Source organism: Gobius niger (genome assembly GCF_951799975.1).
Source record: "Gobius niger genome assembly, chromosome: 18".
In the NCBI taxonomy this organism is placed as follows: Eukaryota; Metazoa; Chordata; class Actinopteri; order Gobiiformes; family Gobiidae; genus Gobius; species Gobius niger.
The window spans coordinates 25,973,697-26,000,590 of record NC_136869.1 but is presented as its reverse complement, the minus strand read 5'-3'; the positions used below and the strand labels follow the sequence as shown (position 1 = coordinate 26,000,590).

General features: G+C 41.8%; 1 protein-coding gene and 1 long non-coding RNA gene across 4 annotated transcripts in view; one reads left to right on the top strand and one right to left on the bottom strand.

The window, feature by feature from the left end:
• LOC306977581 (RNA-binding Raly-like protein) overlaps nucleotides 1-26,894 on the bottom strand; it is a 316,297-nt gene that overhangs the window by 128,360 nt on the left and 161,043 nt on the right. The gene's annotated exons all lie outside the window — the stretch shown is intronic.
• LOC306977608 lies at nucleotides 22,546-25,383 on the top strand. Of its 2 annotated transcripts, XR_013793841.1 has the most exons (5): nucleotides 22,546-22,591; nucleotides 23,784-23,809; nucleotides 23,937-24,150; nucleotides 24,183-24,450; nucleotides 25,326-25,383. It is a non-coding gene; the product is annotated as an uncharacterized lncRNA (long non-coding RNA). The 2 variants fall into 2 exon arrangements; XR_013793842.1 differs by having other exon boundaries at nucleotides 23,937-24,450.

Here is a 26,894-nt window from a genome sequence, read left to right as displayed (position 1 = left end):
CAAACTCCACGCAGAAAGGCCCCGTCCAGGTGGGAATCGAACCATCGAATATTCACACAGTTAAAGGGGCTAGATGCAAGTTGGCCATTTTATACTCACTACTGCCACCTCAGGTCATACGTGGAGCTGCAGCTTCTATATTAAGCTCGTGCATGACGGCACTTCAGACCCGAATAAAAAGTTTTGAAATGATCACACAGGCCTCCACGAAAAATAACTTCAAATGGAGAAAAATACAAAAACATATCTAGAACATACCTCTAAAGAATAAATACAACCCTGAAAAAAATTTTGCTTAAATGAGAGTAATTGTGATTAATGATTAAAAATGTGAATTGAGTCCCACCTCCGGTTGTGACATGTCGCTTGAACATGCCATTGTGAACCAAAGACTATCAAAGAAGATAATATAAATGAAATCTTATTCACAAGGCATTTTCATAGAGACTAAAACTGTACATTTGCAATAAGACTCTGTTCTGCCCAATGCGATGCCAACAAAGCAGTCCCAGAAGAAGGTCAAACGCAGAGAAGTCAACAAATACAAAACATTTAGAGTCTTCAACCATTCTGCCCTGTAACTGATGGGTTTCAATGTGCAGAGACTGTAGTAAAAGTTCAAGATCACATAGTATAAGAAAATAACTTAGTTTGGTCAAACCCTGCAGCCCTACACATGATCGTATCGCCGTCTGATCCTCGCTGCTCGTCAGTTGCTCGTTTTCTGTGACCCCTGTAGCTGCACTCGTCTCTGCGATTCCGTCTGACAGTGACTGACAAAAACACTTGCTCGTGTTGTGACGATAATTCAGCTTTTATTTCGCGGCCCTACTTAAAACAATTCGCCGGCCGACGTTCAGAAAGGTCCCACCGAAACTTGCATATTTTTTTCCAGAAGTCTAAAGAATCGTAAATCAAACAGAAAGCCCGGGGCATGGTTCCGGGTCATTCTTACTTTTCTTTATATCATATTCAATCCCGACGCGAGAAAGCAAGTGTCCCGGCGATTATTACGCAACATCTTAAAGAGACGCAAAGGGGGCCAATCCAAGCGTCGTAACGTAATCTATCTCGCCATCCTGCCCCGGAGCAAACACCGTGGACTTTTGCTCTTGGCGTGAGATAACAGAGGCGTTAGCGACAGGATCAATTGTTATGGAGTGCTAAAGGGCAGCGCCTCCATCACAGGGCCATGTGTCTGTGGGGCTCTGTCGCTTTGGCTCGCGCTCCACGAAAAGGTCGCGCTGTGGGAGCCTGTGTCGGAAACAAAGGAAGCGCGCCTGGCACCGGCAGACGGCGTACGGCGCTGGTGGGAAAATGTGTGAAGACCTCGTTTTCGGCGTTCATTCATTTAGTCGAGGTCTTACGCTAAAGAAGGAGAAACGTGTGATCGATATTCTCTCTGACTGAAATGGTTTTCCAGCCTGTGTGTGTGTGTGGTCGTGTTTAGAGCTGCTCTCCTTGGCCTGCCTTTGCACACGGCCCCCCGGGAGTTTCCCCATGTTTGAAGCTACTCTGAGCTGGGTTCGTGCTGAATCGCTTCAGGCTTTTGATGAATTTAACCCGCGCTTGGCTTGATAATATTTCAGCGATGTGAGAATTGGCTTGTTTGCACGGTATGGCTATGCTAGTTCCTCTGACCTGAAGTTGTGAGCGCCAGTACTTCCTGTCTGTCTTCTTTTCCTGGAATAATAATCATGTTTTCTAAAGATTTTGTTGTGGGCAGTGAGTTCCTGGTAGATGATCCTTTACTGTGTGTTCAAATCTTGATGTAGGATGGAACAAGTTCAGATCGGAGACACCTGTGATCCTAAAGGATTGATAGTTGGTCTTGAAGCTAAAGGCTAACTTCAAAACAAAGTCACTGATCCTTATAAACTTAGACGTCTCCTCTACTACTTGAAACGCTGCAGCTGGGGGTGTTAAAAGGGCTACAGACCGTACAAAACCGAGCAGCTCGACTGGCGTTACGCCGCGATTATACAACCAACACCAAAGTCATGCTGAATCGACTCAAGTGGTTGTCAGTAAAAGACAGATTATCGTATTCATTATTGTTTTCCTTCAAAAATATAATGGCATCAAAGCGGCCCAAAATTCTTTACCAGAGACTCTAATTTAGCAAAACACGACTATCCAACTGGACACGGCTGAGTGGGGAAATTTGTTTTACCAAAAGTACATTAAAACAGTGCTCAGAAAACATTTATGTACAGAGCAATGCATGCATGGAATATGCAACTATGCTAGTAAACATCAAAACATTTAAATCAGTATTGAAAAATTGTCTATTATCTAAAACTGAACTGAACTGAAAATATACTAACTGTGGCTTGAGATTTGATACATTATTGTTAAATTATGCCAAGAAAGTAGTGGTTATGAATTGTGATACAGTGATATATTGTATACATTGTTGCGTGGCTTTTGTATCTTAATGTACTTTTCTTTTTATTTCTTTTTTTTTAAATGTATTTATTTATTTGTTTATATGTGGACTCCAGGAAGAATAGCGACAGCCCTGCTGTGCTAATGGGGATCCCATCAATAAATAAATAAATCTACGGAAATATTTACCCTGTACAGCAACTCGCAAACCTGCAGGAAGAGATCATCTACCAGGAACTCACTGTCCACCACAGAATCTTTAGGAAATGCGATGATTCGAACGGGTCTAAGCTGATCTTAATGGAAATGAATACCAACAGGAAGTACTAGCGCCCACAACTTCAGCTCAGAGGAACTAGCGTAGCCACATTGTGCAACAAGCCAATTGAACACATTTATGTTGTCTGCGTTTATTATTTCAGACTACGGGTCAATTTATACAGTTCAGGAATTTGCATCCATCAGATAAATCTGTAGTTGAGCCCCTTATTCTTATTCTTAAATTGTACGCAAAATTGTTGTAAATAAATGAATTGATGAATAAATCCTCATATAAGACAGTCCGAAAGGAACTGCGTGAGCTCTCCAGCGTGTCCACAACTTTGTTTTCTTCATTGCGTCTTTCTCAAGCTGGAATTCTTTCATCAGAAATAACCAAGTTTCACCTTTTCTTTTACTCTCAGGTCACTCCGAGTAAACCCTGTCAGAGAGGACTGAGGACCACGTTGCTGTGAGCGTTTAGAGCTCTTACGAAGGACACTGAATCTGAGGGATGACTAACTCGCAGAAACGAGACGGATCACAACGTCAGGTATGCTCTTCTGAGGGAACAGCCCTTTAACAAGCTCAAAAAAGTCGGCTTAGTGTAATGCGGGCACTTTACGCCTCACATTATGCGTGGTCTCATCCCGTCTCCGTCAGCGTGGCCTAAACATGACCCTCTGTGCGTGTCTCCATAGCAAACAGCCGTCTTTGATTATGCGCGGTGGACAATTATCCTTCTCTGCTCTCCTTCAGTGGCCACTTTGCCTCGCGATGCCGCCGCGGATGAATGCAATATTAATGAACAATTCCTCAGCCAAGACGCTTGTTAGCGCTTCAGCCTAATGGTACGGATTGTCTCCAATTTGGCCTCCATCCGTCAGCCCGAGAGAGGGGAATTGAACCGCCGCCCGAGGATCCTGGGTGGTCAGTCGGAAGATGCATGAATAAAGATAAATGCAGCCTCTCTGCCTGACTCATGCCAACAGAAGCGCAACAGCGGCCTTCGGATCGGGGGGGGAATTCTTTAGTTTGAAAATAGCATGAAAAAGGGGGAGATATCACGCAGATCTTCTTCAGAAGCTTTTAATATGATGCTGTTTCTGTCTTCTAAATAAACTTGGAGCTGTGCTGCTGCATCCATGCATACTCTTCTTTGGGTGTTTCCGTTCTGCACTACATTTTTGGTTTAAAACAGAAATCTGGTATTTCTTTTCTCACATGCATCTTTCCCCAGCTGCCAGTAGAGGGCAGTCAAAAGTGCTTAAAATAACCGTTTTGCCATACCGAAATATGTTCTTACCTGAGCTTTGATGAGTTGATGCGTACCTGGTTGTTTTGCGTGACTGAGGGCACGCACAAAGATGTTGTTAGCATTTGGCCTCTCCCAATGTATTCCTATAGCTCCAAACGGGGGTGAAGTTGGAAGCTAACACGCTCTTCCACGGGCACAAAGACCAGACAGGTACACATAAACTCGTCTGAACTCAGGTAAGACAATATCTCAGTATGGAAGAACTGTGTGCCCTCAGTCATGCAAAAAGACCAAAGATGTTGTTAGCATTTGGCCTCTCCCAGTATATTCCTATAGCTCCAAATGGGGTGATGTTGGAAGCTATACCACGCTCATCCACGGGCACAAAGACCATATCAACTCGTCTAAGCTCAGGTAAGAACATATCTCAGTATGGACAAACGGTGGCCTGTTCCTGTAACGGGATGCTTAGAAAAACAGCCCTTGGATATACAGTATGTGTACATTATTTTTAATTGTGTACGCCATATACGTTTTTCAAATTATGAAAAATACTGCGCCTCCACCGCTGAAAAAATGTGTTCTGAACAGACGAACAGGAGCTCCAGGTCCACGAGTTGCAGACAGTCTGCCTAAACGCCTTAGCACAGACGACCTTCTCATTCAAAAGGCATTAATGAATGAAACAAACTCCCACAGAGTCTGAAACTTTCCTGAGACCTGAAGGATTTCTTTCGCAGTACAAGGAGAGTGCTTTAGTGATGCTTTATTGTATTCATTTTAGCATGATTCTGTGTGGACTGATGGCTGGAATAAATGAATGAATGAATGAATGAATGAATGAATGAATGAATGAATGAATGAATGATTTTATTTGAGTGGTTGAATACATTTTATATTGTACATTTTGCACTCACCTGCTCAGGGACGGCAGATGGAAACGAGCTCAAGCTAAATCTGTAATTAATGTTTTTTGCACATTGTCCCTGTTGAAATAAACTAATAAACTAAACTTTTAAGTAATAAAGTGATATCAAGATTGCAAAAATGATTGGACCCCCCTGAAAGCAACTCCTAGTTTGCAAAATGAGGATGGAAGCGTATTTCACAGACATGGCCAAAAGCGCTGTATATGGGACAGTTTTACATTCACTCCGTTCTCGGTCGTGGTAAATCCGCATGTACAGTAGCTTCAGTTTCCCCCGGGGGAGACAAACAGATGTGCTGTCGTGACTGCACACATCTGCGCCAATAGTCCCTCTGATCACCGCCATAAATTCACACACACCATTCATACTGGCCTATTGTACATGCTTTCAGTGGAAGGGGAAACCTACACAGACACGGAGAGAACATGCAAACTCCACACAGAAAGGTCCCCGTCCAGGTGGGAATCGAACCCGGGACTTTTTTTGCTGAGAAGCCGGTTCACAGGAAAAGCTCGCCTCATTGGTCGAAGTGATGGCACCGGGGACTTTGATTAGTGTCTGATGTCAGCAAAGGGAGGGACTTTAAGATTATTTCATATTACTTGCGTTACTTCAAATTTGCAGGTCCAGGCGATCAAATATACTGAATGTTAAACTTTTTTTTTTACAGACTAAGTACTGTGTAGTCATGAGCCACAATTACAATCTGGATTCTCACAGTATTTGAGAGTCCACACAAACAAAAGAGAATCCATCTTGTGCTGCTCCCACCGATCTGTTTGAACTCCGAAACAGAAGTTTGGACTAAGTGGATATTAATGAACAATAAACAATGCTGCTTCACTATACAAACACACATGGATTTGCTAATGTTACTGGCCCTGTATTGTAACTGCCGCAGACGACAAATACAAGTCTACAAATACACAAATAACACATGGTACACACCAGTCATGATGTATAGGATGCGTTGGGAACGGCAGTCGGTGTAAACATGCCAGACGGCTGTGGGAACAGTTTGCTGTGGCAGCCTCGACAGAAAATACAGAGAGAAACGTGAGGATAAAAGACTGTGCATACGATTGTACTGGAAAAACAGCGGCACTGGTGTTTGTGTTCCTCATTAGCAGGCTTTCATCTGCGGGGATTACTAAGGACTATGTTATGCTTTTTTCCTACGCATTCATAATTAATAACTCTAACGTTACATATTTGCATCTCGGAGTCAAACAATTGCCGGAAGATTTAAGTAGCTTTTTATTTCAGCTGCAATATGTATGCAGAATGGAGAAAATGGAATGTTAAAATATAGCAGCGAGATACGTAGATCTTTAGACCATAATGAACCTCATGTTTTTGTTTTCTAACTAAAGAGAAAAACTTACTTGCAGTGGTTCAAATCATGATAGACATATTGCCTGTGGTGTACCTCAGGGTTCAATACTTGGCCCAAAGTTGTTATATATTAGCCCAATATGCTACTGACACACAATGACACCATGGCACGGGCTGGGTACAGTTTTTTTTTCTTGATACCACTACTTTAACAATGCCTGCTTTTCAATACCGGTGCCTTAACGGTACTTTTTTTTTCTGATACTTGGGTATTACTTTTTATACCCAAGTATCGAGGGGAAAAAAGTACCGTGATACATGATTTTCAAATATTTTTTCTTGTTCTTTTTGTAATTGTAATAATAATTTTCCATATATTATGTTTTTACAACATATTTGAGTTTCAGAATATGACATGACTCTTACATGCAGCAGAAGTCTGAAGTTCTGTCTAAAGCAGAAGCTCCACGACTTCCTTCTTCACTTCTCAGTCTGTGACTGAAGCGCAATGAGGCCTCAGCCTTTTTACTGGAAACAAAAAGCTCACTGTATTTAGCGTCATGTTACTGTCACTCATGGTGTCTGACCTAAAGTCTCACTCTGAACAAAGTCAACTCACATTTACACTGAGAAGGTTGGAAGGGCGCCCCCTTGTGTCACCTTGCATCCAAATGCCTGGAAAATGACCCGCGAAGGCAACACGAGGGTTAAGCCCCCTGAGCTGCAGGAACAGGCCACACCCACATCATGGCACTGTTTTCTTTCAATTTGACGTTCAACTAAACTTTTCTAAACACACTGCACACACACAAAACCAAACCAACTTCAAACGGCAAAGATATTTACAGTGAGAGGGCACTCCGTACCAAAAATGTTGAATACCTATAGTGAGCGCTCACTTTTCCACAAACAATATTGTTTCTCGATCTTGATATTCCCCTCAGGAATATTGTTACAATTCATCTCCCTGTGACTTTGCAGCCCAAATAAACATAAAGAGAAATAACAAAGGCACTAAAGACCTGGACTTGGACTTAAGCCGCTATTGTTAAAGACTCTGACCTGAGCGTGTGTTTTCAGACTTTACAAATAACTCTTCCCCCTACTCTACTCTACTCTACTCTACTCTACTCTACTCTACTCTACTCTACTCTACTCTACTCTACTCTACTCTACTCTACTCTACTCTACTCTACTCTACTCTACTCTACTCTACTCTACTCTACTCTACTCTACTCTACTCTACTGGACGTGGAACTTGGGACTGGACTTGGACTGACATGTCAGAGACTTGATACAAAAACAGTTAGCTCTGGGCAGCACTTTGGGTGGATGAATGTCACCGTCTGTGTTAACACCATTCGTAAACAATATCCTTATAGTGATAACAATAGATAGACTGATCATTTGGCATATTCAGCATATAAACCTTTTACCTGTGTTAGTGTATGCTATATAACTCTGTATTGACCTGCAGGTGCATGGTAACGCCTGTGTGAACACAATTACATTGACTTGGGTTCACTCGACTCTCACTTTGCCAAATCCCTCAGAGCTCTGTTGACTCATGGTTCAGTGTTTCTGTGGAAAGTGAACCCTGGTTTCTAATGAGAGAATTAGCAGAGGAGACTCCTGCCAAAAAATCTGCAGCATGGATTGTCAAGTTTCTACAGTTTGGACAACAGAATTTCTGGATCTGAAAAAGTACAAAAACGTAGGAGTCAGTCGCACAACATTCTGAAAAACTCGTCTGATTTTAAAACGAGATACAAAGTGCACGGAGAACTTAACGCTAATAGGCAAAAAAATATTGGTCAAATAAACTTTGAGTTCTTCAAGTTCTTCAAGAAGTTGATCAATTTGGAACCACAAAATCAGAACCATAGACTATCAGACTCTTTCCTGAATGTAGAGTAGGATTTTCAAGAACACATGACTGAAGAGCAACAAAGCAACAAGAATTTCTTATTTCACTTCAATTGTGCTTCTTCCTCGGGGGATACTGAGGACCCCTGTTAGAATAGGTGAAAAAAGTGAGCTTTGGAAATGAAGTCAAGCTGCTTCAAGAAGATTGAAAAGTGTTTTTCTGTTTGACTTCCCAGAAAGGTCAGTGACTAATGGTTTCTTCTACTGACAAATGTTAAGCTGGAAACCAAGACGGTCAAAAGAGGCGAATCTGAAAGATCCAAACTACTTTCTGACATTCACAGTAAAATAGCATACCCCTCCTCATGTAACCAGCCACACATTAAAGAGATTTATATATGGGCGAATAACTGATGGACTGGCCAAAGTGTTGACTCACGTTATAGAAGTGTAAAAAGAACTAACAGGTGCTCATCCGAAAAAGGTTTTGCTCTTAAAATTACAAAAAAATATCTTATTTTAGGTAAGTTCGCGTGTATTGTCAAAGTTCAAGTGCAGTGTTTTATTCGTCATTTAAGTGAAGCGTACTTGCTTCAGTGGAAAATGTATTCTACTTACTTCCTCAAACCAAGGGCAAATCTGCTCATTTCAAGTGAAAGCTTTTTGCTTTAAAAAAGAAAGTTGGTGACAGCTGTAGCCTCTTTTCGCTCCATTCAGTCCCATCATATTTTTGTATACTTTGAATTAAAAGCTTCCTTCAGCGATGGGCTCTCAAGGCGAGACACTGCAGGGAAAAAAAAATAAATGTAGAGATATCAATTTGAAACTTTTGCTGAATGTTACAGATATAAATATGAGAAAAAAATGTATTGCATTTTTTATGTCATTTTATGTTTCCATATAAAAATAAGGCATTTTGTGCATGAAAATGGCCCAAATGGCCTATATTTTGGGCAACGAAATAATAATGGATTGAGCCAGATTAAAATGTATGGTTTTATTTTATTGACGTATTAGTAACTAAGATTTTTTCAGAGGGGATTTTGGATATATTGTTTAGTTTTTCAATAAACTAATCATCAGTGAAAAAAATCTGTAAAAACTCAAAATCCGCCACATCTCGTAGGAGGAAAAATACCTAAATTGGGTGATAGCGTCATCACGGGGACCCTTAGCGGGACACGTGTATGTAAAATCTGTCAGTACATATTTAAATAGGGAAAACGTGGAAGAGCTTGGTAGCTTCTATCTTGACCTGTTTTGGAGCTATAGTGGAGAGAGGGAGAGGCTAAATGCTAACGCCGTCTGCGCTGTGTTTACGTGACTGAAGGCACGGGGGAAGATCAGACAGGTCCTAAAGAACTCATCAAAGCTAAGGTAAGAACATATCTCAGTATGTAAAAACGCTGGCCTATTCCTTTAAATATATGACTTCTCTGGCTGGCTTAAATGGCATAAATAAATCGATAATAAAATAAGCTAGTCTTTAAAACGGCTCTTTGAAATGAACGGATCCCATTGACTGAACTCCCGTCCCTTTCGAAAGTGACTCAAGCCCATATGTGCTCATTTGCATAGTTATTTCATCCCATGAAAGTGTCCTCATCCCGTCCGGGAGCGCCTGTGTGCAGTCCAGGGTCAGGCCAACTGTGAATTGAACATCCTCCCGGCGCAGTCCCTCGGAGTGTGATTAATGCGCGGGAAGACGGGGCGACCGCGGCGCACCCCGCTCACGCACAAGGACAAGAAGACACACGTCCAAAACAAAGGCGAACAGCACGACTTCGCCGATCAGCGCTTCCTCTTCCTGCTCCCCCCATTTCAGACACACACACTCGCGAAGGCAAAAACATGAAAGGCACGGAGGAGGCCTTACGGGGCTGACTTTGGCAGCGCTCGGTCCGCTGGATCGAGAAGAGCTGGCGCGTCTCACCGCCCTAATGCAATCCCCCCCAAGGCCGCTCCTGTTCGAGACGCCAACCGCGCCTCTCGGAAAAATAAAGTTAGCGAGCCGTGCCGCCATTGTAGACACAGTTACAATTATCTATGCTAATTTGTTCATCCAAGTCAGCCGAGGAGTACTAATAGTGAGTGACGGGGAAGAAATTACAGCGTGCAGTGGGGAGAGGACGCAAATGGATGGGTTTGGAGAGGCATTAAAGGGAAAAGTCGATCTCGGATGCACATCTCTAATGCTAAGCCCGTAATATTCCGAGCTGTTAAGAAGCCGCGTCAATCGCACACGTTGATGGATAATTTCGCGACAGCTTTCTTTTGAAGTTTTGATTCATTTCACCACTTATTCTCCACATTTCAAGCAGAATACAGAAGAATTTCAACAGTTTCTAGTAACATTTGTTCACACAAGCCACACACACTGCCAGGTTTGTTGTTTAATGTTTCTTGTTTTACTGATTTGAAAGGATTTGAGCCATACTTAAGTAAATTTCAAAATGAAGTCAATACATGAACAAGTTGAGAGCAGCTCTTGAGAATAAAAATGGGTGGAACCGGAAACAAGCTAAACCCCTGAAGACGACCTAGAACATGGAAAACTCCTGCACTCCTTCGACATGGATTGAGATGTTTGCTTTCACTTATATTCCCTTTCTTTAAGTGGGTTATCTGTACATTATGAGCCTTAGCACTGGGAAAGTGGCCAATCAGAAGCAGTGTACAAGCGCTCGATGATACAACTACGGTCCATTTCTTTTGAAAACCAGAAATCAATAGAAGACATACGGTAACAAGGACACACACCGGAGCAGGAGCCAACGCTAATGAACACTTACGAACACTTACGAACACTTACGAACACTTACGAACAATGGCAGGTTCGGGATTCCACCAAGAGAACCACCAATTTTCCACTAAAAGCACCAACCTCAACGTCAAATACAAACTGTTGCTTTATTGTCTCCTGGGGAAACGTATTCTTTGTTTGTTATTTCCTTCAAAGCCTCATGGAGTAACTTGTTAGATCACGGTGCTGCGCCCGTGGAACCCATTTTGAGAGCTCTGAAGCTTGGTTTATTGGTCAAAAGCAAGATTCAAGATTTGCCTAGTGCATATGTTTTAAGTTTAGAAACCCAAAGAAACCCATCCAGACACAGCGAGAGCATGCAGACTCCACACAGAAAGAACCCGATGAGTTGCGTTCACGTGACATTAGGGCATTCTAAAGAGGTGGAGGTGGAGGACGGCTAAGAATTGCCATTCCTTTGCCTATCCAGATGAAACAAAAAGTTCAATGCCTTCTCTTTCAGCAAATATGAAAAATGTCAAACTATCTTTACATTATGGTCTCCAAAAGTGGTGACAATTTTCAGAAACACGGGTCTGGTGTTGGTCAGTAGAAAGGAGTTATGGCCAGAAGGTTTCAGAATCTAATCCCAAACAAACCATGATCGGGAAGATTTTCTGTTTGGAGATCTCTTTCAAAAACTGTTTCCCTCCCATGGAGTGACACTGCCCTTCATCTGAGATTCTGAGATCATCAAATTCTAGAACGTGAACGCGTCCGAGAATTGAACCTGGGACGTTGAATTCGCTTTATGTTTAGTGGATGAAAAGGCCGCGAGGGGAACGTGGGGAAAGAGTTTTTAATTTCCCACTGTTCTGGTTTTCACAACAACCTAAAACACAGGAACCTTGTTTATCAAGATCTGTAGAATGGACTCTTGTTGGTAAAGTGCTTTTCACAAGACATTAGCCACCACCGTGCTGCACACAGAGGGAAGGGGACTTCGTCAAATCACTTCATACTTTGACGGTTGCCTTTTGGGAGACTGACAAAAGCGTGGCTAATGGACCCTCGGACCACCACCAACCACTCACTCAGACTATTCCCTTGCACGCCCACCCGTCCAGGTCCAAACCAGGCCTGACTTTCTGTCGTGTCTGAGATCTGACGAGATCACGTGGTATAAGCCATACCACGGGGATAAAGCCAGCCTTTACTTAGTGTCTAGTACTCTTCCGACAGCCAATCCCTAAACCGAACCGTTCTTTATGAGTGCAATAACGGATGTGGGAAAATCTCAATTCCTGTATCATCCAGAACAAACTTTATGACTCTTCTAACCTTGTTTCCTTTTTGTTTTTAAATGAATAACTGCTGAGCCTTTTGTCAGTTTCTAATTGCATCAAATACTCCAAAAGCTTAACCACTTAAACGGAAAAAGCATTTTCCCAAAAAACTTGCGCACACAACCTCTAACAACATTCCCGTCCGCCGGTTCCTGCTCTCTTCCCGGCATAGTCGACGAGTGTGCGCCACGCTCTTTGCTTGTGCCTCATGTTTGGCCCAAAATGACGATTGATTACGGTGCCAGTGCCTTCGTAATCCGCTTACCATGGATTTTGCATCTAAATCACTGTATTATTTATGTGCCCACTCGCGCCCGTGCCATTTGGAGGCAGTGGAGATTGGTGATCCATCACACATTATCCTCCAGTGCGGTCATTAATATTGTAATGGGCCGGACTCTCAGGTGGGTGCAGGAGCTGGGGCGTCTTTAGGAGAGGTAGGAACTGCGCGGTTGGTATTTGATTTGACACTGAAGGGTGAGGGTTCTGCGCAATAATAAGGAACTTCAATATTTTTTCATGGACTTACGTTCAACATGCGCTGAGACTGCCTTTATGCTGGCCTCTCTTGAGCAAGTCGATATAGTTGAAGAGCAGCTGTCTTAGCTTTTGTGACTTTACTTGAAGCACTCTCTGTCAAGTCGTCTCAATGTTTATTGTTCATTCATTTTTCAATCGTTTAAAATCACGATCAGATTTTTTCATGCTTGACATAATGCTAACCGTTGCAGCATTGCTCCATCAGACATCTTTAAGTTTCATCTAAAGGGTCAGATCTTCCGCCTGGTGCAAGGACAAACGCAGCTGTTACAAAAAGGATGTTCTACATAATATCGCCATCGGCCATGGGTCCAGCCCAAGTTCTGTAAAATCTTTCAGCTGTTGCCTAAATGCATTCCTCGCTCTCGCAGACCCTGCACATCCTGACTGTTCAGCTGAGTTCATTAGCTCGTCATAGCAAGACAGAGCTGAGACATGAACACGGAGCTAATAAAGCCTCTGACGTCTGGATTCGGAAAATACACTATATTTAGATGAACAACAGCCTTTATGGTCTGTTTAGAAAGTCTATATCTTGTGCCAAAATAAATAAATCGATTGCCACAGCTGTAAGTTGACAAGAAATTATACTGTATTTCAGTCATTGTTTAAAAACACATCCTTTTAAGATTAATTATGAGAATATAAGGTACATATAATGCCTTATTGTAGTTTTTTTATGCCTTTGGACATTGTATTGACACTTCATGTTTCATCTTCAAAAATGGATGCAGTGTGAAGATGCTGGAGCTGGGCGTCTGTTTTCTCTGAGATTGCCTGGATCTTTGACGAAAACAGGGGAGACGAAGCAAGGCGATCACTGAGAAGCATGAGATTTGACTAACACTTAAACTTTTCTCTGCACTGGCGACAAGAGGAGGTTTATCCAACTAATAGGAATAACCAAGTTTGGAAAAATATTGAAACAAAATCATTTCAGTTCACAGTGCACATTCCAAATGTGTTCAGAAGTATTAACATTGGAGTGAAGACGGAAATATAAAATCTTACGCACTTCAGAACATGTATGTTGAAGAGAAAGCTATACATGGGCTAACTGGTTTTACACAAGACCCTCTGGAGACAGGAAAAGTCTACGTGATGCTCTGCAGAAGACATCAGAGTATCTAGTAATTGGAGTTGAAGTTGCGGTTTTGTTTCAAGTGTGTTTAAAGCTGCAGCCTTACTATCTGGCTCAAGTAAATAGGGTTTAATATGTGTTAATTGCCTCACTTTGCCTTATAAATTCATGCAAACACTAATCTGGTCAAATATCTATAAAATACTGTATCTGGTAAACGGAATGCTGATTCTTGCCAACTCTTGTGAGATGTTGTCATCCGGCCTGGCTGCCCTTGCGTTATAGAGCAGCTTGTACTTTTCGCACGGAGCCTCTTTGAAAAATACGGGATGTGTTGTTTTCATTGTCTCTCTCCATCAGAACTTCAATCACCTTCTGCCAATCACACTATGCGCTGCCCCCGGGCGGCCGCGGCTCTCAGTGTCGCGTCAGGACACACTCCAGCCTCCACTTGCGGGAAATGAGAAAAAGAAACGTTTACTTTTTGCAACATGAGAAGTGTATCACAACGCTGGAGGTTCAATCCGGTGTCCAAGGAGATTCAGTGGGAAGAATGTCGAGGCTGGATCATTTAGAAAACACTCTATTCAGTTCATTTGTTTGAAAGAAATGCCAATTGGACGTTACTTTTAAGTTTTAAAGCAGGAAAGGTTGGGAACCACTGGGCAAGGGTACATGTTACACACATAATATGGTATTTTCTCCGTTAGCTTTGAGTTCTAATACATCGTCTAATTCACCAGTCAGTCTTTTTTCCTTTTTACTATCAGATGTCCAGATATGTGGTTACAAGAAGCATGTAACCACATATCAGCATACCCACGGAACAAGCATTACAGACAACTCTTATACCCAGAGCATCAACAACAAGGCAAAAGTTTACTCTACAAACGGCAGTCAAACAGTTACATAACGTCATTTAAACAGCAGACTGTTACCTAACAATGCCTTTACCCAAAGCACAATGATATGAGAGCATGAAGGAGTCGTTTATGTCCTGGTATAGTTAACAACAGCGCTGAACCCAGACAGATGTGCACCGTGGTGTAAACATGGACTCGCCTGTGGCATTGAGGAGCATCGCGTCCTAACGTCTGTTTAGCCTCATTAAAACTCCATAAACACACGGCAGTTTCCCCACTTCACCTTGTGTCGTCAGCGAAAAGTCCCATTGCGAGGAGTCCGTATAATTCGTATAATCCAGCAGTGTTGCTAGTTTCCCATTATGTTTACAGAGACTGCACGTGCCATGCAAGTGAAAGTAACCAATGGAGAGTCTTAGGCGTGGTGTGCTGCTCTGTGATAGACCCAGACTCAGAGACTTCAGCGTGGTGTGCTGCTCTGTGATAGACCCAGACTCAGAGACTTCAGCGTGGTGTGCTGCTCTGTGATAGACCCAGACTCAGAGACTTTAGCGTGGTGTGCTGCTCTGTGATAGACCCGGACTCAGAGACTTCAGCGTGGTGTGCTGCTCTGTGATAGACCCGGACTCAGAGACTTCAGCGTGGTGTGCTGCTCTGTGATAGGTCCAGACTCAGAGACTTCAGCGTGGTGTGCTGCTCTGTGATAGACCCGGACTCAGAGACTTCAGCGTGGTGTGCTGCTCTGTGATAGGTCCAGACTCAGAGACTTCAGCGTGGTGTGCTGCTCTGTGATAGACCCAGACTCAGAGACTTCAGTGTGGTGTGCTGCTCTGTGATAGGCCCGGACTCAGAGACTCTCAGCGTGGTGTGCTGCTCTGTGATAGGCCAGGACTCAGAGACTTTAGCGATGTGTGCTGCTCTGTGATAGACCCAGACTCAGAGACTCTCGGCGTGGTGTGCTGCTCTGTGATAGACCCGGACTCAGAGACTCTCAGCGTGGTGTGCTGCTCTGTGATAGGCCAGGACTCAGAGACTTCAGCGTGGTGTGCTACTCTGTGATAGGCCAGGACTCAGAGACTTCAGTGTGGTGTGCTGCTCTGTGATAGACCCAGACTCAGAGACTTCAGCGTGGTGTGCTGCTCTGTGATAGACCCAGACTCAGAGACTTCAGTGTGGTGTGCTGCTCTGTGATAGGCCAAGACTCAGAGACTTCAGCTTGGTGTGCTGCTCTGTGATAGACCCGGACTCAGAGACTTCAGTGTGGTGTGCTGCTCTGTGATAGGCCAAGACTCAGAGACTTTAGTGTGGTGTGCTGCTCTGTGATAGACCCGGACTCAGAGACTTTAGTGTGGTGTGTTGCTCTGTGATAGACCCAGACTCAGAGACTTCAGCGTGGTGTGCTGCTCTGTGATAGGCCCAGACTAACTCAGAGACTTCAGCGTGGTGTGCTGCTCTGTGATAGGCCCAGACTCAGAGACTTTAGCGTTGAAATTAACTCTAAAAAATTAAAACCGACATATAATAAAATGTAACAGACATTCTTCCACATTCCAAACCATATGGGGAGAGAAAGCTCATTCAACACAGATAAATATATTAATACTTAGCTTGAAGCTGTTTGCTATCATAAGTGCACATTTGTAGGAACACAGTCAGATAACGTTCTGTTGGGTACGACATGCCACACAACAACACCCTTCCAGCATGTGTGCTGTGTAAGAACTGCATGAACAGGTTCACCCACGCTAATATGAACAGGAAAATAGGCGTCTACTGCCGCCAGAGATCATCATTAGGCTTACTGTTTTTAAAGGGCTTCTGTCTGTCCATCTATCTAGGCAACAACTTTAAAAAGATAGAGAAACAAACAAATTCAGAGAAGAATATGATCGCCTTATTTACCGTCTGACATTTTCAAATGAAAGATGTAGATGTAGCTTAGCCTGCTTCCTCTTTCAACGTCCAATGACGCAGGGGTTTTCGCAGCGTGTGCCTTTATACCAATACAACATGTTTGTTTTTATCCTGTTTTCCCCTGTGCAGGCTTCAGTCATCTCCTGCCAGTCACAAGAGTGCTACCCGGAGACACGAAAGCTATCAGTGTCACGTCAGGACGCACTTGAGCCAACCCCTTCAGGAAAATGAGAAAGGGAAACATTTATCTTTGTAGCATAAAGGCGATGCGCATCAAAACATTGGAGAGAAGGCCACAGAAGACTTCAGTTCAATTCAATTCAATTCAAAAGTGTTTTTTTTCACTTTTCAAAAACACGTTAACTTGTTTTAATGTGATAGCCTAATAAAAACAAACAGCATACAGTATATATGCAGTGGTGTTTCCTTTCATTCACATGTTTCTATGACACCTCCCTTTTCTGCACACAAAACACGAGCCCACAGTCCGGTACACATCCCACGGAGAAACACATGTGATTGAACGAGCTCAATAAAGGGTATGCAGATTATATTTCGATTTAAATCTAAATGGAAATGGAACCTCAAATGAATGGAAAAATCAAACAATGACATAAGATGGAGGGTCAAGTCAACAAAAAACACGACAATTCTGTAGAAGCCTGAAACTCAGACAGAATCACCTAACCCGAGAAGAAGCATTTAAAGATGGCTGTGCCCTACGTGACATGCAACAAATGTAAAACTTCAAAAATGACCCCACGGGTTGTCATCCTTCAAAATCTTTAAAATGAAAAGTTGTAATATATTCATATTCCAGGTATTCCTCGTTTGTGACATGAATCATGAATCATCCAATCACGGACCCCGCTCAAGCCGCTGCTCATCCCCTCACCAGCCGCTCACCGCTCAGGATCCCCTTTTTAAGCTCCCTGGTCAATCACTCAGCCGTCTGCCAGCCGTGCTACGACCCTCCTCCACCCCTTTCTCCGCCCGGCTCCTCCTCGGCTCCGCTCATCAAGTGGCCAACCCAGGTCTCTTCCACCACCACCAGGGTCCAGGCTCCGGGGAAGATCATGGCTATCACTCGTCAAAGCCATGCATTCCATATCGTTCGTTCAGTCTTCCGCCGGGGTCTGAGCCCCAATAATGATTCATGTTCGTTAATAAAACACTCACACTGTCATTCCGTTTCTCTGAGTCTTTTCAGGTTGAAATGAGGCCGTTTGCATTTGTATTTATTTTTCATTCATTTTAAGAAATTGCAGTTTTTGTATCTCTACCCCAATCTTCCACAAGTGAGCAGTTCCTATGGAATTGTCTATGAACCTTTAATTCTTCTAACAACTCTGACTGTCCCACACACATATGATGTCAGCAGTCTCACCACCCAGGTCATTGTTCTACAGCAACATAGGGATTACCTCCATTTATGAACTTATTTTTCACTGACAGATGTCTTCTTTGATTTTTTGTAGTATTGTATTTAGGTAGGTAACACATTATTGTATTAGCTAACAGTGGCCAACTCACACACACGCACACTTTCTACCTGAGCTAGCTAACAAAAAAACAAAAAATGACAACATTCGAAGAACAAAAACCCAGTTTATTGCAAAAAGACATTGATTTCAATTGAGGTTGAGTAGAACCATCCCACTGTTAAGATCTCCATTAGCATCTGTGGTTCTTCACAAACTACATCCGCATGTAGGCAAAGGGCCTGAATCACAAATGCAGAATCAGAATGGACAAATGTTTTGGAATAGAACCGCCGACCACCCTGTTCAGGCGAGACCTCTTCAGAAGTCGAGCCACGTTTGCCCCATCTGTGTGCAAAACGGATTCACCAGGCTTTTGTTTTTGTAGATTGGTTTTTTGCTTTATTCTCTTGGGGCTTTGAAGACTCAGCTCCACAGGGGACCACCAAGTTTCTGAACACGCTTTACGGCAGGCTTCGAGCTCGCTGCCGTTTCACAGCACTGGCTGCTGCAGCAACCCGCCGCTCTCCCTTCGCACTCGCCCTCTCCGCTATTTAAGATTCATGTTGCTGCGTGGATGCTATAGGGCTCTAGGCCAGACATCTGTTCCTCTTTGACTCCGCGGCGGCCCGGCCCAGGCCAGACACGAGCAGCGCCGTAGAGATGAAGCGCAACGGATCTCCACGGGGGCTGCAGGATGCTAAGCCAGATTTGTGGATGCCACCAATCATCATGTCAAGAGTCAGCTGGGATTCCTGCAGTCGGGCTTTTAGCCGGAGGGAACGCGGTAACACGAGCTGGGTGTGGAGATGTTCACTGCAAAGGCAAGCCTGACCCGAGATCTGTTGCCACTACAGCCTTTGTTGGTACAAGAGGTTGCCAATTCAATCCCAGCGTAAGAAATGGTTTGAGAAGTTTGTTAAGCTCCTCACGTTTGACATTACTAGGCAAACAACAACAGCACGGTGGTATCAATCTGGAATGACGTCCATTTAAATGAAAAGTTCCAGCGATCCCGAGCTCTTTTACTCCAAAAGTCTCCAAAAGTACAACAAGTTTGCTACATTGCCCTGGATTTTCATCAGCGGTGCCAAAGGGAGTGCAACAACTGGGAAAATGCCATAAATTGTATAGATTTAAATGAACCTCAGGCATTATTAGGTGTGTTTTTCTATATGAATGGGGAGTGAACTTTTCAAATGTCACAGAAATGCAAATCAGCTCCTGAGATGTGCGACGCCGGAGGTGCAGTGTTCTCTCTGTGCTGGAAGAGGCAGAGAGACGGGAAGGATTTTACTCCTGAACACAGACGTTTGGTTGTGTTCAAAACCTAAATGAAAATGAAGGAAAGTCAATGGATGGACTGTGTAGCAAAAATAAAATAACATAGTTTTAGTTTAGTTTTTTAGTTTAGTTTATTTCTTATTTGGTGTCTTGCACCCAAAGGTGCCCAGCCCGCATGGGCTTATAAGACACAAAAATGCAGGCAGACGTCGGAAAAACATTAAACAAAGAGTGTCCTCTTCCGCGTAAGCCAAGCGCTTAACAAAAACTTAGACAAATGAAATGGCTTATACTTGAACAAGAATTTAAGCCTTTCCTCATCGGAGATTTCAAACAAATGTACAGCAACATCAGACAGTTTACAAAATAATTGCCTTCTCGGTTCATAATACAAAGGACAATAAAACACAAAATGTAATTCATTTTCAATATCATTTAACTGACACAAACAACAAGTCCGCTCCTCCTCTGGGACCGAGTGAAATCGTCCCGTCTCCAGTGCCAGGGGCAGAGTCCCGGACCTCAGCTGAGCACAGACTGACCTCTGACCTCTGGATAGGTTCATGGTCACATAGGGCTCAGGACCAAAATTATCTTTAATCAAAATATAAGTTCTCAACTTTGGCTTAAACAAGACGTCATTTAACCATTTAAGTTTATATTTTTCAAAGTAAACTTTTTTAATTTCTCCAACGTTACATCTTAACTTGTTTCTAAAAATAAATTGGAGATCAGCATCACCAAAAATGTTCTCCATCTGCACACTCCAAATGTATCTATTAGACATATATAATATATACATAATACATAATTATTTTTGACATCATTTCACTGACAAACAGCGAATGAAAATTGGGAATCTCATTATTCTTCCTTCCAAGAAACTTTCTCCAGAAATGAAACTAATTAAAGCAAAACTTACTTGGCCGAGATAATTGGGAAACTGTTTACAATTCATTAGTTTATCTACACTCACTTTTTTAATAGTCAGATTCATTGAGCTTTGAACTGCAAAAAAACAAGGCAAAATTAGAATTTTTACAGATTTTCTTTTCACTTAGAAATATCTTATTCCAAAGCTAAACAAGACGCAAACTCCCTCAGAAACGCTTAAGACCAGTTGAAAAATTGTACAAATTCACATTTTTCATGATTTAATCTTCATTGAGCTTCAATATGTAACAAGAAGCTTCAATATGTAGCAAGAAGCTTCAATATGTAGCAAGAAGCTTCAATATGTAACAAGAAGCTTCAATATGTAACAAGAAGCTTCAATATGTAACAAGAAGCTTCAATATGTAACAAGAAGCTTCAATATGCAACAAGAAGCTTCAATATGCAACAAGAAGCTTCAATATGTAACAAGAAGCTTCAATATGTAACAAGAAGCTTCAATATGTAGCAAGAAGCTTCAATATGTAACAAGAAGCTTCAATATGTAACAAGAAGCTTCAATATGCAACAAGAAGCTTCAATATGCAACACAAAGCTTCAATATGTAACAAGAAGCTTCAATATGCAACAAGAAGCTTCAATATGCAACAAGAAGCTTCAATATGTAACAAGAAGCTTCAATATGCAACAAGAAGCTTCAATATGTAACAAGAAGCTTCAATATGTAACAAGAAGCTTCAATATGTAACAAGAAGCTTCAATATGTAACAAGAAGCTTCAATATGCAACAAGAAGCTTCAATATGCAACAAGAAGCTTCAATATGTAACAAGAAGCTTCAATATGTAGCAAGAAGCTTCAATATGCAACAAGAAGCTTCAATATGCAACAAGAAGCTTCAATATGCAACAAGAAGCTTCAATATGTAACAAGAAGCTTCAATATGCAACAAGAAGCTTCAATATGTAACAAGAAGCTTCAATATGTAACAAGAAGCTTCAATATGCAACAAGAAGCTTCAATATGTAACAAGAAGCTTCAATATGCAACAAGAAGCTTCAATATGTAACAAGAAGCTTCAATATGCAACAAGAAGCTTCAATATGTAACAAGAAGCTTCAATATGTAACAAGAAGCTTCAATATGCAACAAGAAGCTTCAATATGTAACAAGAAGCTTCAATATGTAACAAGAAGCTTCAATATGTAACAAGAAGCTTCAATATGTAACAAGAAGCTTCAATATGTAACAAGAAGCTTCAATATGTAACAAGAAGCTTCAATATGTAACAAGAAGCTTCAATATGCAACAAGAAGCTTCAATATGCAACAAGAAGCTTCAATATGTAACAAGAAGCTTCAATATGTAACAAGAAGCTTCAATATGTAACAAGAAGCTTCAATATGTAACAAGAAGCTTCAATATGCAACAAGAAGCTTCAATATGTAACAAGAAGCTTCAATATGTAACAAGAAGCTTCAATATGTAACAAGAAGCTTCAATATGTAACAAGAAGCTTCAATATGCAACAAGAAGCTTCAATATGCAACAAGAAGCTTCAATATGTAACAAGAAGCTTCAATATGCAACAAGAAGCTTCACTATGTAACAAGAAGCTTCAATATGCAACAAGAAGCTTCAATATGTAACAAGAAGCTTCAATATGTAACAAGAAGCTTCAATATGCAACAAGAAGCTTCAATATGTAACAAGAAGCTTCAATATGCAACAAGAAGCTTCAATATGTAACAAGAAGCTTCAATATGTAACAAGAAGCTTCAATATGTAACAAGAAGCTTCAATATGCAACAAGAAGCTTCAATATGTAACAAGAAGCTTCAATATGCAACAAGAAGCTTCAATATGTAACAAGAAGCTTCAATATGTAACAAGAAGCTTCAATATGTAACAAGAAGCTTCAATATCTAACAAGAAGCTTCAATATGTAACAAGACGACAAGGGAGTGAGACAAAAAATGTTTGAATAAATCTTTTAATGAAAAAAACAAACAAAAAATGAAACTGTTTTTGCCAATAATAGTTCGCTGCAGAGGCGAAACCGAGACAGATCCACGACAGGGAGGCGGATCTGGTGTGATAGTGCGCCCTCTGCTGGTAGGAGCAGATCCATGACGGTATTCTTTGTTAATAATTTATGTTTTACAATTATTGTTAGTTTAATTATTGTTTCGTTTAAAATCGTTAGGATTAGGGGTAGGTTAGGCTAGGCTTGTAGGATTAGGATTCGGATAGGGTTGTTAGGGTTAGGTTAAGATTAGGGTTATGTTCGGGTTGTTAGGTTTGGGATTAGGTTAGGATTAAGATTAGGTTAGGGTTGTTAGGGTTAGGATTACGTTAAGATTAGAGTTGTTAGGGTTAGGATTAGGTTAGGGTTGTTAGGGTTAAAATTAGGTTAGGGTTGTTAGGGTTAGGATTAGGTTAGGGTTGTTAGGGTTAGGATTAAGATTAGGTTAGGGTTGTTAGGATTAAGATTAGGTTAGGGTTGTTAGGGTTAGGATTAAGGTTAGGGTTGTTAGGGTTAGGATTAAGATTAGGTTAGGGTTGTTAGGGTTAGGGTTAGGATTAGGTTAGGGTTAGGATTAGGGTAGGGTTGCTAGGGCTAGGATTAAGATTAGGTTAGGGTTGTTAGGGTTAGGTTAAGATTAGGTTAGGGTTGTTAGGGTTAGGTTAAGATTAGGTTAGGGTTGTTAGGGTTAGGTTAAGATTAGGTTAGGGTTGTTAGGGTTAGGTTAAGATTAGGTTAGGGTTGTTAGGATTAGGTTAAGATTAGGTTAGGGTTGTTAGGGTTAGGTTAAGATTAGGGTTAGGTTAAGGTTAGGGTTAGGTTAAGATTAGGTTTAGGTCAAGATTAGGGTTGTTAGGGATTAGGATTGTTTAGGAACAAAAACACCAACATATTTGTATGCTGTTCAAAGCTATGTTATCGTCATCAATCAGCAGAAGAATATAGTTACACTTTGCAAATTTCTTCATAAGAATTTTGTTTTGTTTTCATGAAATAATGTAAATAACTCGCCTACTAACTCCTCACATGCGTGAAGTAGATCATCATAAATCAACATGAACCTTCCTAAAAGCTGATCTGTCTAGATCCGCCTTATCCAGCAGAGGGCGCACCATCACGGTGGTAGATCTGTCTCGCGGTAGATTTGTCTCGGCTCCGGGTCTGCAGCTTTCCCCTACTCGTTTTTGCAGCTGACCAAAACTTTAGGACCACCTGCCTTTAAATCTGTGCAATTGGATTCAGTGTCAGGTTTTCCCTCTGTTCACTCTATTTCAGTTTATTTGTTGTCTCACTCCATTATCGTCTTGTTAAGATCTCACCCTTTAAAACATGATTTGTGTGTGTGTGTGTTCTTGTACTTATGCCATTGTGAGGACCAGTTTGAGTTTTTAACCAACAGAGTGAGGACATTTTTGAAAACTGGTCCTCACTTATTTGAAGGACTGTTTGAGGGTCAAGATGTGGTTTTAGGGTTAGGGTTAGAATTGGATTAAGATTAGGGTTAGGGTTAGAGTCTGGGTAATACATTATGTAGGGTTAGGATTAGGGTAGGGTTGCTAGGGTTAGGATTATGATTAGGTTAGGGTTGTTAGGTTTAGGATTAGGTTAAGATTAGGTTAGGGTTGTTAGGGTTAGGATTAGGTTAGGGTTGTTAGGGTTAGGATTAAGATTAGGTTAGACTTGTTAGGGTTAGGATTAGGGTAGGGTTGCTAGGGTTAGGATTAAGATTAGGTTAGACTTGTTAGGGTTAGGATTAGGGTAGGGTTGCTAGGGTTAGGATTAGGGTAGGGTTGTTAGGGTTAGGATTAGGGTAGGGTTGTTCGGGTTAGGATTAGGGTAGGGTTGTTAGGGTTAGGATTAGGGTAGGGTTGTTAGGGTTAGGATTAGGGTAGGGTTGTTAGGGTTAGGATTAGGATTAGGTTAGGGTTGTTAGGGTTAGGATTAGGTTAGGGTTGCTAGGGTTAGGATTAAGATTAGGTTAGGCTTGTTAGGGTTAGGATTAGGGTAGGGTTGTTAGGGTTAGGATTAGGGTAGGGTTGTTAGGGTTAGGATTAGGGTAGGGTTGTTAGGGTTAGGATGAGGGTAGGGTTGCTAGGGTTAGGATTAGGGTAGGGTTGTTAGGGTTAGGATGAGGGTAGGGTTGCTAGGGTTAGGATTAGGGTAGGGTTGCTAGGGTTAGGATTAAGATTAGGTTAGGGTTGTTAGGGTTAGGTTAAGATTAGGGTTAGGTTAAGATTAGGTTTAGGTCAAGATTAGGGTTGTTAGGGATTAGGATTGTTTAGGAACAAAAACACCAACATATTTGTATGCTCTTCAAAGTTATGGTATCGTCATCAATCAGCAGAAGAATATAGTTACACTTTGCAAATTTCTTCATAAGAATTTTGTTTTGTTTTCATGAAATAATGTAAATAACTCGCCTACTAACTCCTCACATGCGTGAAGTAGATCATCATAAATCAACATGAACCTTCCTAAAAGCTGATCGGTCTAGATCCGCCTGATCCAGCAGAGGGCGCACCATCACGGTGGATTCGCTTCGCGGTAGATCTGTCTCGGCTCCGGGTCTGCAGCTTTCCCCTACTCGTTTTTGCAGCTGACCAAAAGTTTAGGACCACCTGCCTTTAAATCTGTGCAATTGGATTCAGTGTCATTTTCTGTCAGGTTTTCCCTCTGTTCACTCTATTTCAGTTTATTTGTTGTCTCACTCCATTATCGTCTTGTTAAGATCTCACCCTTTAAAACATGATTTGTGTGTGTGTGTGTTCTTGTACTTATGCCATTGTGAGGACCAGTTTGAGTTTTTAACCAACAGAGTGAGGACATTTTTGAAAACTGGTCCTCACTTATTTGAAGGACTGTTTGAGGGTCAAGATGTGGTTTTAGGGTTAGGGTTAGAATTGGATTAAGATTAGGGTTAGGGTTAGAGTCTGGATAATACATTATGTAGGGTTAGGATTAGGGTAGGGTTGCTAGGGTTAGGATTATGATTAGGTTAGGGTTGTTAGGTTTAGGATTAGGTTAAGATTAGGTTAGGGTTGTTAGGGTTAGGATGAGGGTAGGGTTGCTAGGGTTAGGATTAGGGTAGGGTTGCTAGGGTTAGGATTAAGATTAGGTTAGGGTTGTTAGGGTTAGGTTAAGATTAGGGTTAGGTTAAGATTAGGTTTAGGTCAAGATTAGGGTTGTTAGGGATTAGGATTGTTTAGGAACAAAAACACCAACATATTTGTATGCTCTTCAAAGTTATGGTATCGTCATCAATCAACAGAAGAATATAGTTACACTTTGCAAATTTCTTCATAAGAATTTTGTTTTGTTTTCATTAAATAATGTAAATAACTCGCCTACTAACTCCTCACATGCGTGAAGTAGATCATCATAAATCAACATGAACCTTCCTAAAAGCTGATCGGTCTAGATCCGCCTGATCCAGCAGAGGGCGCACCATCACGGTGGATTCGCTTCGCGGTAGATTTGTCTCGGCTCCGGGTCTGCAGCTTTCCCCTACTCGTTTTTGCAGCTGACCAAAAGTTTAGGACCACCTGCCTTTAAATCTGTGCAATTGGATTCAGTGTCATTTTCTGTCAGGTTTTCCCTCTGTTCACTCTATTTCAGTTTATTTGTTGTCTCACTCCATTATTGTCTTGTTAAGATCTCACCATGTAAAATGTGATTTTTGTGCGTGTGTGTTCTTGTACTTACGACATTGTGAGGACCAGTTTGAGTTTTTAACCAACAGAGTGAGGACATTTTTGAAAACTGGTCCTCACTTATTTGAAGGACTGTTTGAGGGTCAAGATGTGGTTTTAGGGTTAGGGTTAGAATTGGATTAAGATTAGGGTTAGGGTTAGGATTAAGGTTAGGGTTAGAGTCTGGGTAATACATTATGTCTATGAGTGTCCTCGCTTAGATAGAAGTACAAGATTGTGCGCATGTGTGTGTCTGGTATTACACTTGTATATCATCAAAATAAAACCACACATTTAAACCTGGCTCGATCCCTTATTTAGATTTAATTTCTGAAAATATAGGCAGTTTTAGCCATTATTTACTGTTAGGTAAACACAAAAACAGCAGAAATCTTGAAATCTATGGCAAAAGTTCCAAATGTAAATCTCTAAATGTGAATTTGAATGAGCTGAATTTCCTTTAGCCGGCAATGTTCCATGCCCAATAACACCAGAATGACTTTATGATTTTACTTAGGCACAAATGACTAAAGGACCCTCCAAAATACTTTTATGATGGTACTATTGAACGTTTTTAGCTTCCCATCCCGTCTTCCCCATTCACGCTCCCGCGCATAAGCCGTCTCATTCGTATTCTCCGCTGGGTTCGTGAAAGGCGTCGCCATCTGCGCTCATTTCGCTCGGCTTTTGCACGGCTTTCTGTCGCTCTTGTGACTCCTGAACCGCGCCGCCGCCGTTCCGAGGGGCTCTTTGGCGGCGATGATTGCGAGAGTGGCATTTTTCTATTGACGGTGCAGGCAGCTGTGCCATTACCAGGCTTCTGTATGCAGCGTTTTTTTAGAACACAGACATACACACACGCACACACACACACACACACACGCACACACACGCACACGCTGGCAGATTCTGCAAACGGAGCGGAAGCGCGTGCCAACCTTTGAACTTCCACAATCAGGAAATGCAGGGCTTTTTGGGGGGAAGTGAAGAGTGATCTGAT